Raw genomic sequence first — 14,035 nt, forward strand, 5'->3', positions numbered from 1 at the left:
GCTCTCATGAGAACCGCCACAGGAAAGGAGGACCCAGAGTTACCAGCCTCAGAAATTGCAGCCCAAATAAATGCTTCACAGAGTTCAAGTAACAGACACATCTCAACATCAACTGTTCAGAAGAGACTGCGTGAATCAGGCCTTCATGGTCGAATTTCTGCAAAGAAACCACTACTAAAGGACACCAATAGGAAGAAGAGACTTGCTTGGGCCAAGAAACATGAGCAATGGACATTAGACTGGTGGAAATCTGTCCTTTGGTCTGATGAGTCCAAATTTGAGATTTTTGGTTCCATCCGCCATGTCTTTGTGAGACGCAGAGTAGGTGAACGGATAATCTCTGCATGTGTGGTTCCCACAGTGAAGCATGGAGGAGGAGGTGTGATGGTGCTTTGCTGGTGACACAGTTTGTGATTTATTTAGAATTCAAGGCACACTTAACCAGCATGGCTACCACAGCATTCTGCAGTGATATGCCATCCCATCTGGTTTGCACTTAGCGGGAATATAATTTGTTTATCAACAGGACAATGACCCAACACACCCAGGCTGTGTAAGGGCTATTTGACCAAGAAGGAGAGTGATGGAGTGCTGCATCAGATGACCTGGCCTCCACAATCACCTGACCTCAACCCAATTGAGATCGGGTTGAACCACAAAGTGAAGGAAAGCAGCCAACAAGTGCTCAGCATATGTGGGAACTCCTTCAAGACTGTTGGAATAGCATTCCAGGTGAAGCTGGTTGAGAGAATGCCAAGAGTGTGCAAAGCTGACATCAAGGCAAAGGGTGGCTAATTTGAAAAACCTCAAATCAAAAATATATTTATGGTTTGTTTAACACTTTTTTGTTTACTACATAACTCCATACGTGTTATTTCATAGTTGTGATGTCTTCACTATTATTCTACAGTCTAGAAAATAGTAGAAATAATGAAAAACCCTGGAATGAGTAGGCGTGTACAAAGTTTTGACTGTTACTGTATTTAAAGTGTAATATTGGGATGCAAACTCAAATGTAATACATTTAAACATTTAAACCATAGCCATGTGTTTATGGTGTACACTTTTGTTTCAAAGTAGATTTGTTTAAAGACTATCAAGAAACACTCTGTGGGACCCTGATTTAGCCCACTGCAGTAAAAGTGAAATGAGATCAAATTCAACCATTTCTCTTTTATAGTTATGAAGACATGAATGTCTAATGATATGGTGGGGTATGTGAAGTGGGTCAACTTTGAGCATCTTCATCTCTTGAATGTTTTGGCATTCAGATCCAAAATGTCACTTTCTGACCACTTCTTCCATGTGCAAACATTTCTGACCAGTTTCCCAGTGCCTACCTATGAAAAACATCCCCACAGCATGATGGTGCCACCACCATGCTTCACTGTGGGGATGGTATTCTCGGGGTGATGAGAGGTGTTGGGTTTGCGCCAGACATAGCATTTTCCTTGATGGCCAAAAAGCTCAATTTTAGTCTAATCTGAGCAGAGTACCTTCTTCCATATGTTTGAGGAGTCTCCCACATGCTTTTTGGCGAACACGAAACGTGTTTGCTTATTTTTTTTCTTTAATCTGTTCCTCCATCAATATCACGGTCATAGTCATCGTCATCATCGACATCATAATAGTCATCCTCCTCCTCTTCATAGTTTCTGCCCTCAATAAAAGCCCTTCTGAACGATTCACATTGTCCTTCTGCATGCTGGAGCTCATCAAGCTTTCCAGCAAGGACAGCTCTTTCCCCAAGACAACATCCATCTTGCTCTGTGTAATGTTGTAAGGCCTCCACGATCAGTTCCTGCTCTGTGTAATGTTGTAAGGCCTCCACGATCAGTTCCTGCTCTGTGTAATGTTGTAAGGCCTCCACGATCAGTTCCTGCTCTGTGTAATGTTGTAAGGCCTCCACGATCAGTTCCTGCTCTGTGTAATGTTGTAAGGCCTCCACGATCAGTTCCTGCTCTGTGTAATGTTGTAAGGCCTCCACGATCAGTTCCTGCTCTGTGTTATGTTGTAAGGTCTCCACGATCAGTTCCTGCTCTGTGTAATGTTGTAAGGCCTCCACGATCAGTTCCTGCTCTGTGTAATGTTGTAAGGCCTCCACGATCAGTTCCTGCTCTGTGTAATGTTGTAAGGCCTCCACGATCAGTTCCTGCTCTGTGTAATGTTGTAAGGCCTCCACGATCAGTTCCTGCTCTGTGTAATGTTGTAAGGCCTCCACGATCAGTTCCTGCTCATGTGAGTAGAACATCTTGGCAGTGAAGACATCATCCTCAATCTACCGCTTCTCTTCACAAAGAGCACCAAGAGCCTTAGTTTGAGGTGCACCTCCCCATCATCCTCTGCTCCTCCTGCTCTCCAGGACCAATCAGTGCTGTCCACCTGCACTGCATCCTCATACACCAGGGCCTGTAGGAGCTGTGAGGACAAACCTCGTCTCCTCAGGTTGTAGTCCTTCACATGTGTTTTTATGCTACTACCGACCGTGGCCTTTTGGACAGGCAGTTGGCAATACCTTGACCATCTATTGATAACAGATAATCAATACCTTGACCATCTATTGATAACAGATAATCAATACCTTGACCATCTATTGATAACAGATAATCAATACCTTGACCATCTATTGATAACAGATGATCAATACCTTGACCATCTATTGATAACAGATAATCAATACCTTGACCATCTATTGATAACAGATAATCAATACCTTGACCATCTATTGATAACAGATGATCAATACCTTGACCATCTATTGATAACAGATAATCAATACCTTGACCATCTATTGATAACAGATAATCAATACCTTGACCATCTATTGATAACAGATAATCAATACCTTGACCATCAATTAATAACAGATAATCAATACCTTGACCATCGATTGATAACAGCTAATCTGTCACAGCTGTTGAAAGGAGTAGACCAAGGTGCAGCGTGGAAGATGTTCATCTTGTATTTATTTTACTCAGAACACTCTGACAATCAAACAAAACGACAGCAAAACAGTTCTGTCAGGTTTCACGAACTAAACAGAAAATAACTACCCACAAGGACAAAGGAAAAACAGGCTGCCTAAGTATGGCTTCCAATCAGAGACAACGAAAGACACCTGCCTCTGATTGGAAACCATACCCGGCCAAAACATTGAAAATAAAACATAGATTGCCCACCCACCTATCACACCCTGGCCTAGCTAAACAGAGAAAACACAGCTCTCCTAGGTCAGAGTGTGACATAATCAATACCTTGACCAGCTAATATAGACAGAAAATATGTTAAAGGTAATCCAATCTAAACAAAAAATAAAAAAAAAATGACCTAAAGCTGCTATAAAATTACTCTGATTACCATCCAACAATAGATCATTAGCAACAGAAACCAAGTTCAGAAACAGATACAAATAAACATTATTATTGTGTTTTGCCCACCCAGAATTATCATATAACTGATATGAGTTGACTTGTCCCTATTGTTGAATATATATCTATAACCTGCATATTTTCAGGCCACAGAGGAACCTCCGTTCTAGCAGCAGACTGAAGGTTCCATCCAGATTGGTCCTCAATCTGTTCCTCTGCAGTCTGGAAGAGACTGCTGGTGGGGGACCATCAATCTGTTACTCTGCAGTCTGTGGAGTGCAGTCTGGAAGAGACTGCTGGTGGGGGACCATCGATCTGTTCCTCTGCAGTCTGTGGAGTGCAGTCTGGAAGAGACTGCTGGTGGGGGACCATCAATCTGTTCCTCTGCAGTCTGTGGAGTGCAGTATGGAAGAGACTGCTGGTGGGGGACCATCAATCTGTTACTCTGCAGTCTGTGGAGTGCAGTCTGGAAGAGACTGCTGGTGGGGGACCATCAATCTGTTCCTCTGCAGTCTGTGGAGTGCAGTCTGGAAGAGACTGCTGGTGGGGGACCATCAATCTGTTCCTCTGCAGTCTGTGGAGTGCAGTCTGGAAGAGACTGCTGGTGGGAGACCATCAATCTGTTACTCTGCAGTCTGTGGAGTGCAGTCTGGAAGAGACTGCTGGTGGGGGACCATCAATCTGTTACTCTGCAGTCTGTGGAGTGCAGTCTGGAAGAGACTGCTGGTGGGGGACCATCAATCTGTTCCTCTGCAGTCTGTGGAGTGCAGTCTGGAAGAGACTGCTGGTGGGGGACCATCAATCTGTTACTCTGCAGTCTGTGGAGTGCAGTCTGGAAGAGACTGCTGGTGGGGGACCATCAATCTGTTCCTCTGCAGTCTGTGGAGTGCAGTCTGGAAGAGACTGCTGGTGGGGGACCATCAATCTGTTCCTCTGCAGTCTGTGGAGTGCAGTCTGGAAGAGACTGCTGGTGGGGGACCATCAATCTGTTCCTCTGCAGTCTGTGGAGTGCAGTCTGGAAGAGACTGCTGGTGGGGGACCATCAATCTGTTCCTCTGCAGTCTGTGGAGTGCAGTCTGGAAGACACTGCTGGTGGGGGACCATCAATCTGTTCCTCTGCAGTCTGTGGAGTGCAGTCTGGAAGAGACTGCTGGTGGGGGACCATCAATCTGTTACTCTGCAGTCTGTGGAGTGCAGTCTGGAAGAGACTGCTGGTGGGGGACCATCAATCTGTTACTCTGCAGTCTGTGGAGTGCAGTCTGGAAGAGACTGCTGGTGGGGGACCATCAATCTGTTCCTCTGCAGTCTGTGGAGTGCAGTCTGGAAGAGACTGCTGGTGGGGGACCATCGATGGAGGATGCTATTCTTCCTCTCCATCGTCTTCAGTTTTCTGTCATCAGAAAGGTTATAATTACTTTGACCAGGGAGATCAATTATATTCATTGATCTAACAATTACACTGTTAAAAACGGAGGAAGTACCTATCGAACTGCACAAGCTGAAAAACAGCTGTTCCATCTCCACTTTCCTGCTGTACCCTGAAAATAAAAAATGGATTACAGAGGGCATACAATAATGCATGTCGAAAAATAACAACTTTGTTTAGTCATTTGAAATGAATTACATACATTGCAATTGTATGTTGCTGGAGCATTGCAACATATTGCTCCTCCCAGCACAGAGCAGGTTTTTGACTCTCGAGGGTGACACTGACATTCCTGCCCCAATCCCTAATGGTGTCCAGTGTTGTTCCTAAAACATAACAACACTGACATTCCTGCCCCAATCCCTAATGGTGTCCAGTGTTGTTCCTACAACACTGACATTCCTGCCCCAATCCCTAATGGTGTCCAGTGTTGTTCCTACAACATAACAACAGTGACATTCCTGCCCCAATCCCTAATGGTGTCCAGTGTTGTTCCTACAACATAACAACACTGACATTCCTGCCCCAATCCCTAATGGTGCCCAGTGTTGTTCCTACAACATAACAACACTGACATTCCTGCCCCAATCCCTAATGGTGTCCAGTGTTGTTCCTACAACATAACAACACTGACATTCCTGCCCCAATCCCTAATGGTGTCCAGTGATGTTCCTACAACATAACAACAGTGACATTCCTGCCCCAATCCCTAATGGTGTCCAGTGTTGTTCCTACAACATAACAACACTGACATTCCTGCCCCAATCCCTAATGGTGCCCAGTGTTGTTCCTACAACATAACAACACTGACATTCCTGCCCCAATCCCTAATGGTGTCCAGTGTTGTTCCTACAACATAACAACACTGACATTCCTGCCCCAATCCCTAATGGTGTCCGGTGTTGTTCCTACAACATAACAACACTGACATTCCTGCCCCAATCCCTAATGGTGTCCGGTGTTGTTCCTAAAACATAACAACAGTGACATTCCTGCCCCAATCCCTAATGGTGTCCAGTGTTGTTCCTAAAACATAACAACAGTGACATTCCTGCCCCAATCCCTAATGGTGTCCAGTGTTGTTCCTACAACATAACAACACTGACATTCCTGCCCCAATCCCTAATGGTGTCCGGTGTTGTTCCTAAAACATAACAACAGTGACATTCCTGCCCCAATCCCTAATGGTGTCCAGTGTTGTTCCTACAACATAACAACACTGACATTCCTGCCCCAATCCCTAATGGTGTCCAGTGTTGTTCCTACAACATAACAACACTGACATTCCTGCCCCAATCCCTAATGGTGTCCAGTGTTGTTCCTACAACATAACAACACTGGCATTCCTGCCCCAATACCTAATGGTGTCCAGTGTTGTTCCTACAACATAACAACACTGACATTCCTGCCCCAATCCCTAATGGTGTCCAGTGATGCTCCTACAACATAACAACACTGACATTCCTGCCCCAATCCCTAATGGTGTCCAGTGTTGTTCCTAAAACATTACAACACTGACATTCCTGCCCCAATCCCTAATGGTGTCCAGTGTTGTTCCTACAACATAACAACACTGACATTCCTGCCCCAATCCCTAATGGTGTCCAGTGTTGTTCCTACAACATAACAACACTGACATTCCTGCCCCAATCCCTAATGGTGTCCAGTGTTGTTCCTACAACATAACAACACTGACATTCCTGCCCCAATCCCTAATGGTGCCTAGTGTTGTTCCTACAACATAACAACACTGACATTCCTGCCCCAATCCCTAATGGTGTCCAGTGTTGTTCCTACAACATAACAACACTGACAGATGTGACAACATTTCTAATCAATACTGAAATTCTATGCTTAGATTATTGATACAATGGTTTACCTGGAAGAGACTGTGCAATTTCTTCCATTTCCCTTTTTGCCTCTGTTGCAACTTCTGTTGCTGGGGAAACCCTCTATGGCAGAGAGTCCACTACATCAAAACAACAGGAAATGTTAGGAACATCACTAGAGTCAACCAGCATCAAGTAAATGAATAACAATTCCAAGTGTACTAACGTAGCCTCTGGTGTTTTCCCATGGTGGAATAGTGCATCAGTCAGGAGGTCAATAAGATGGGACGGCCTCATTTCTTTGGTGACCTTCCCAAAGCGCCTCAGAAACGACCACAGCCTCTCCATCTGCTCCCCATCTGCCAGTCCAGCACCTTCCACATATCGGGTGTTGAATTTCATCTAGAAATATAAAATCATGTCATACCATGGTAAAAGGGTTATTTGGTTAAAACCTTATAAAATATGAATAAATACCTAGTGATAATATTAATGATCCTGTTCAAGTACCTGACATGGCAAGTCATGTCCATCAGCATGGAAACCTGGGACAACCAATCTGGTCCCATGATTCAATTCAGGAAAGTTTCTCTAAAAAGTTATGGACAAAATGTTCATGTTAAAACTATTGTTGGAGAAACTGCTTTTCAAATGTTAAAGTCAATGAGATCTTGAATAAAAAAGGTTCATTACTTGCACATGTAGCTGCATCTGGCATCAATGTCCTCCATGAAGATGAGGTTGATGTTCTGGCCTCTCATCCCCTCCTTCATCTCTCAGCAGGTTCACTGCATCTGGCATCAATGTCCTCCATGAAGATGAGGTTAATGTTCTGGCCTCTCATCCCCTCCTTCATCTCTCAGCAGGTTCATTGCATCTGGCATCAATGTTCTCCATGAAGATGAGGTTGATGTTCTGGCCTCTCATCCCCTCCTTCATCTCTCAGCAGGTTCACTGCATCTGGCATCAATGCCCTCCATGAAGATGAGACTGATGTTCTGGCCTCTCATCCCCTCCTTCATCTCTCAGCAGGTTCACTGCATCTGGCATCAATGTCCTCCATGAAGATGAGGTTAATGTTCTGGCCTCTCATCCCCTCCTTCATCTCTCAGCAGGTTCACTGCATCTGGCATCAATGTCCTCCATGAAGATGAGGTTAATGTTCTGGCCTCTCATCCCCTCCTTCATCTCTCAGCAGGTTCACTGCATCTGGCATCAATGTCCTCCATGAAGATGAAGTTGATGTTCTGGCCTCTCATCCCCTCCTTCATCTCTCAGCAGGTTCACTGCATTTGACAAACTACAGAAGAAGTACATCATTATCTGCACTAAATAACTAAATACAATTTACTAAATTAACTAAATTAATCAACAGTGAAATAAAATACCGAAAAAGAAACTGAAAAAAACTCCTTATTACTGCATCCCACCTTTCAGCCTTTTTCATGTTCAGGAAGTGAAGCGGGTGGTCATGCTGGCAGGAAACCCCCAACACGCCTGTCTCCTACAATTTCCTTGTTTTGGGTTTGGACCTGATGGCATTGCCTGCTTGAAATCCATGGCAACCCTAAAATATCTATAATAATATAAAGTACAATACAAGTATTATGTACTGAAATGCTTCCTTGCAGGTTAACCTCTTGACAATGCAACAACAATAGAACAAGTCAGTAGCTAAGTTAATAAAAAGAGTAATACAATAGTAATAAACCCTTCATTCATCAGTACCCTGAACATAGCTGGGTGTTTCTGGGATAGAGGGTTGATATTAAAGCCAGTACTACAATAGTAATAAACCCTTCATTCATCAGTACCCTGAACATAGCTGGGTGTTTCTGGGATAGAGGGTTGATATTAAAGTCAGTACTACAATAGTAATAAACCCTTCATTCATCAGTATCCTGAACATAGCTGGGTGTTTCTGGGATAGAGGGTTGATATTAAAGTCAGTACTACAATAGTAATAAACCCTTCATTCATCAGTATCCTGAACATAGCTGGGTGTTTCTGGGATAGAGGGTTGATATTAAAGTCAGTACTACATTAGTAATAAACCCTTCATTCATCAGTATCCTGAACATAGCTGGGTGTTTCTGGGATAGAGGGTTGATATTAAAGTCAGTACTACAATAGTAATAAACCCTTCATTCATCAGTATCCTGAACATAGCTGGGTGTTTCTGGGATAGAGGGTTGATATTAAAGTCAGTACTACAATAGTAATAAACCCTTCATTCATCAGTACCCTGAACATAGCTGGGTGTTTCTGGGATAGAGGGTTGATATTAAAGTCAGTACTACAATAGTAATAAACCCTTCATTCATCAGTATCCTGAACATAGCTGGGTGTTTCTGGGATAGAGGGTTGATATTAAAGTCAGTACTACAATAGTAATAAACCCTTCATTCATCAGGACCCTGAACATAGCTGGGTGTTTCTGGGATAGTGGGTTGATATTAAAGTCAGTACTACAATAGTAATAAACCCTTCATCAGTATCCTGAACATAGCTGGGTGTTTCTGGGATAGAGGGTTGATATAAAGTCAGTACTACAATAGTAATAAACCCTTCATTCATCAGTATCCTGAACATAGCTGGGTGTTTCTGGGATAGAGGGTTGATATTAAAGTCAGTACTACAATAGTAATAAACCCTTCATTCATCAGTACCCTGAACATAGCTGGGTGTTTCTGGGATAGAGGGTTGATATTAAAGTCAGTACTACAATAGTAATAAACCCTTCATTCATCAGTACCCTGAACATAGCTGGGTGTTTCTGGGATAGAGGGTTGATATTAAAGTCAGTACTACAATAGTAATAAACCCTTCATTCATCAGTACCCTGAACATAGCTGGGTGTTTCTGGGATAGAGGGTTGATATTAAAGTCAGTACTACAATAGTAATAAACCCTTCATTCATCAGTACCCTGAACATAGCTGGGTGTTTCTGGGATAGAGGGTTGATATTAAAGTCAGTACTACAATAGTAATAAACCCTTCATTCATCAGTACCCTGAACATAGCTGGGTGTTTCTGGGATAGAGGGTTGATATTAAAGTCAGTACTACAATAGTAATAAACCCTTCATTCATCAGTACCCTGAACATAGCTGGGTGTTTCTGGGATAGAGGGTTGATATTAAAGTCAGTACTACAATAGTAATAAACCCTTCATTCATCAGTATCCTGAACATAGCTGGGTGTTTCTGGGATAGAGGGTTGATATTAAAGTCAGTACTACAATAGTAATAAACCCTTCATTCATCAGTACCCTGAACATAGCTGGGTGTTTCTGGGGTAGAGGGTTGATATTAAAGTCAGTACTACAATAGTAATAAACCCTTCATTCATCAGTACCCTGAACATAGCTGGGTGTTTCTGGGATAGAGGGTTGATATTAAAGTCAGTACTACAATAGTAATAAACCCTTCATTCATCAGTACCCTGAACATAGCTGGGTGTTTCTGGGATAGAGGGTTGATATTAAAGTCAGTACTACATTAGTAATAAACCCTTCATTCATCAGTATCCTGAACATAGCTGGGTGTTTCTGGGATAGAGGGTTGATATTAAAGTCAGTACTACAATAGTAATAAACCCTTCATTCATCAGTACCCTGAACATAGCTGGGTGTTTCTGGGATAGAGGGTTGATATTAAAGTCAGTACTACAATAGTAATAAACCCTTCATTCATCAGTACCCTGAACATAGCTGGGTGTTTCTGGGATAGAGGGTTGATATTAAAGTCAGTACTACAATAGTAATAAACCCTTCATTCATCAGTACCCTGAACATAGCTGGGTGTTTCTGGGATAGAGGGTTGATATTAAAGTCAGTACTACAATAGTAATAAACCCTTCATTCATCAGTACCCTGAACATAGCTGGGTGTTTCTGGGATAGAGGGTTGATATTAAAGTCAGTACTACAATAGTAATAAACCCTTCATTCATCAGTATCCTGAACATAGCTGGGTGTTTCTGGGATAGAGGGTTGATATTAAAGTCAGTACTACAATAGTAATAAACCCTTCATTCATCAGGACCCTGAACATAGCTGGGTGTTTCTGGGATAGAGGGTTGATATTAAAGTCAGTACTACAATAGTAATAAACCCTTCATTCATCAGTATCCTGAACATAGCTGGGTGTTTCTGGGGTAGAGGGTTGATATTAACGTCAGTACTACAAAAGTAATAAACCCTTCATTCATCAGTATCCTGAACATAGCTGGGTGTTTCTGGGATAGAGGGTTGATATTAAAGTCAGTAATACAATAGTAATAAACCCTTCATTCATCAGTATCCTGAACATAGCTGGGTGTTTCTGGGATAGAGGGTTGATATTAAAGTCAGTACTACAATAGTAATAAACCCTTCATTCATCAGTATCCTGAACATAGCTGGGTGTTTCTGGGATAGAGGGTTGATATTAAAGTCAGTACTACAATAGTAATAAACCCTTCATTCATCAGTACCCTGAACATAGCTGGGTGTTTCTGGGATAGAGGGTTGATATTAAAGTCAGTACTACAATAGTAATAAACCCTTCATCAGTATCCTGAACATAGCTGGGTGTTTCTGGGATAGAGGGTTGACATTAAAGTCAGTACTACAATAGTAATAAACCCTTCATTCATCAGTATCCTGAACATAGCTGGGTGTTTCTGGGATAGAGGGTTGATATTAAAGTCAGTACTACAATAGTAATAAACCCTTCATTCATCAGTACCCTGAACATAGCTGGGTGTTTCTGGGGTAGAGGGTTGATATTAAAGTCAGTACTACAATAGTAATAAACCCTTCATTCATCAGTACCCTGAACATAGCTGGGTGTTTCTGGGATAGAGGGTTGATATTAAAGTCAGTACTACAATAGTAATTAACCCTTCATTCATCAGTATCCTGAACATAGCTGGGTGTTTCTGGGATAGAGGGTTGATATTAAAGTCAGTACTACAATAGTAATAAACCCTTCATTCATCAGTACCCTGAACATAGCTGGGTGTTTCTGGGATAGAGGGTTGATATTAAAGTCAGTACTACAATAGTAATAAACCCTTCATTCATCAGTATCCTGAACATAGCTGGGTGTTTCTGGGATAGAGGGTTGATATTAAAGTCAGTACTACAATAGTAATAATCCCTTCATTCATCAGTACCCTGAACATAGCTGGGTGTTTCTGGGATAGAGGGTTGATATTAAAGTCAGTACTACAATAGTAATAAACCCTTCATTCATCAGTACCCTGAACATAGCTGGGTGTTTCTGGGATAGAGGGTTGATATTAAAGTCAGTACTACAATAGTAATAAACCCTTCATTCATCAGTACCCTGAACATAGCTGGGTGTTTCTGGGGTAGAGGGTTGATATTAAAGTCAGTACTACAATAGTAATAAACCCTTCATTCATCAGTACCCTGAACATAGCTGGGTGTTTCTGGGATAGAGGGTTGATATTAAAGTCAGTACTACAATAGTAATAAACCCTTCATTCATCAGTACCCTGAACATAGCTGGGTGTTTCTGGGATAGAGGGTTGATATACAAGTCAATAAATTCAGCAATACAGTAAGATTCTGAGGCACAATCACTTCCTATTGGTCATCTGCAGGGAACCGCCCACTTCTCTGAGACACAATCACTTCCTATTGGTCAGCTGCAGGAAACCGCCCACGTCTCTGAGGCACAATCACTTACTATTGGTCAGCTGCAGGAAACCGCCCACGTCTCTGAGGCACAATCATTTACTATTGGTCAGCTGCAGGGAACCGCCCACGTCTCTGAGACACAATCACTTCCTATTGGTCAGCCGCAGGGAACCGCCCACGTCTCAGGAGATATGTATTTTAGGCAGTAAGTAAAACTGCCTAGGCCTTGGAGAATCTGGCCCAAAAAGACAGATCATCTGTTTATCTGTAATGTACTTATCCTCATACAGTTTATCTCCTGGATTAATCTTTGTGTTTTCCGGTTGTGTTGAGTGGGACAATGGAACATAGTGTTTAACATGATCCTATTGTCTATTGGCTTCAAGAAGATATTCACTTTATCCATTACAACAATCTGAGACCCTTATCTGCTGGTTTAATCACTATATTTCTAGAGCTTGATTTTTAACCATTTGTAAGGTTAAGCTGATAAAAAAGGACTGGTTCTGAATTGTGAAAAGGAAGTCACATCCCTACGTATCAGAGTCTGTATAGTTTCTGACTCCAACTGAGGTTCCCAATGTGAGGGGTTTGGAAATAGTATCTGAGGAAAATCTGTTTCATTTTCACAATGATCTGATAACTTCAATCTTCTATGATAGACGTGTAGATCCCCTCCGGAGCTCCTCCCAGTCCACCTGTTTAGGAGTTGGTATGAAAGTCAGTCCACCTGTTTAGGAGTTGGTATGAAAGTCAGTCCTCTTTCTAGAACCTCACTCTCGGCTTGGTTGAGCCCAATGGGACATTGCTGGTCAAGACCTCAAATGGGTTGTGAAGTAGTATGGACATATTGATGGAACAAGGTCACTAAACTGGTGGATAGACAGGGTTGATCCTAGAGCCTATGCTGTCATCTAGAGGGGGTTTCTCTGTACTGCTTGACACATGGAGACTCAATGGAGGCCCAGTGCAAGTGCACAAAGTAAGGTCCAGACGATTGTTTGTCAGGCTGGGATCTATAAAGCAGTATGTTCTTCAATTAGATGCCAACTAATATTCATACAGGGACAATAGGTGGACAGGAGGAAGAATGGTGTTCCTGATTCATACAGGGACAATAGGTGGGGCAGGAGGAAGAATGGTGTTCCTGATTCATACAGGGACAATAGGTGGACAGGAGGAAGAATGGTGTTCCTGATTCATACAGGGACAATAGGTGGACAGGAGGAAGAATGGTGTTCCTGATTCATACAGGGACAATAGGTGGACAGGAGGAAGAATGGTGTTCCTGATTCATACAGGGACAATAGGTGGACAGGAGGAAGAATGGTGGTCCTGGTTCATACAGGGACAATAGGTGGACAGGAGGAAGAATGGTGGTCCTGATTCATACAGGGACAATAGGTGGACAGGAGGAAGAAAAATACTATAAAGTACTACATAAGTCTTTTTTGGGGGGGTATCTGTACTTTACTTTTGAATTTATATTTTTGATAATTTTACATCACTACATTCCCAAAGGAAATAAAGTACTTTTTAATCTATACATTTTACCTGACACCCAATAGTACTCGTTACATTTTGAAAGCTTAGACAGGACAGGAAAATGGTCTAATTCACTTATCAAGACAACACATGGTCATCTCTACTGCCTCTGATCTGGCGGAGTCAGGAAACACAAATGCATCTTTTGTAAATTACGTCTTCGTTTTGGTATGTGCCCCCTATCCATACATTTTAAAAACAAGATAATGGTGACACCT

At 42.3% G+C, this 14,035-nt stretch overlaps 1 long non-coding RNA gene across 1 annotated transcript; it reads right to left on the reverse strand.

The window, feature by feature from the left end:
• Window positions 1-4,667: 4,667 nt before the first annotated feature.
• On the reverse strand, window positions 4,668-6,861 carry LOC115186623 (uncharacterized). Its single transcript, XR_003875807.1, has 3 exons — window positions 6,674-6,861; window positions 4,850-4,906; window positions 4,668-4,758 (listed from the first exon to the last, which is right to left on the reverse strand). It is a non-coding gene; the product is annotated as an uncharacterized LOC115186623 (long non-coding RNA).
• Between the last annotated feature and the right edge of the window lie 7,174 nt (window positions 6,862-14,035).

This window comes from Salmo trutta, unplaced genomic scaffold, assembly GCF_901001165.1.
Source record: "Salmo trutta unplaced genomic scaffold, fSalTru1.1, whole genome shotgun sequence".
NCBI classification, from domain to species: Eukaryota; Metazoa; Chordata; class Actinopteri; order Salmoniformes; family Salmonidae; genus Salmo; species Salmo trutta.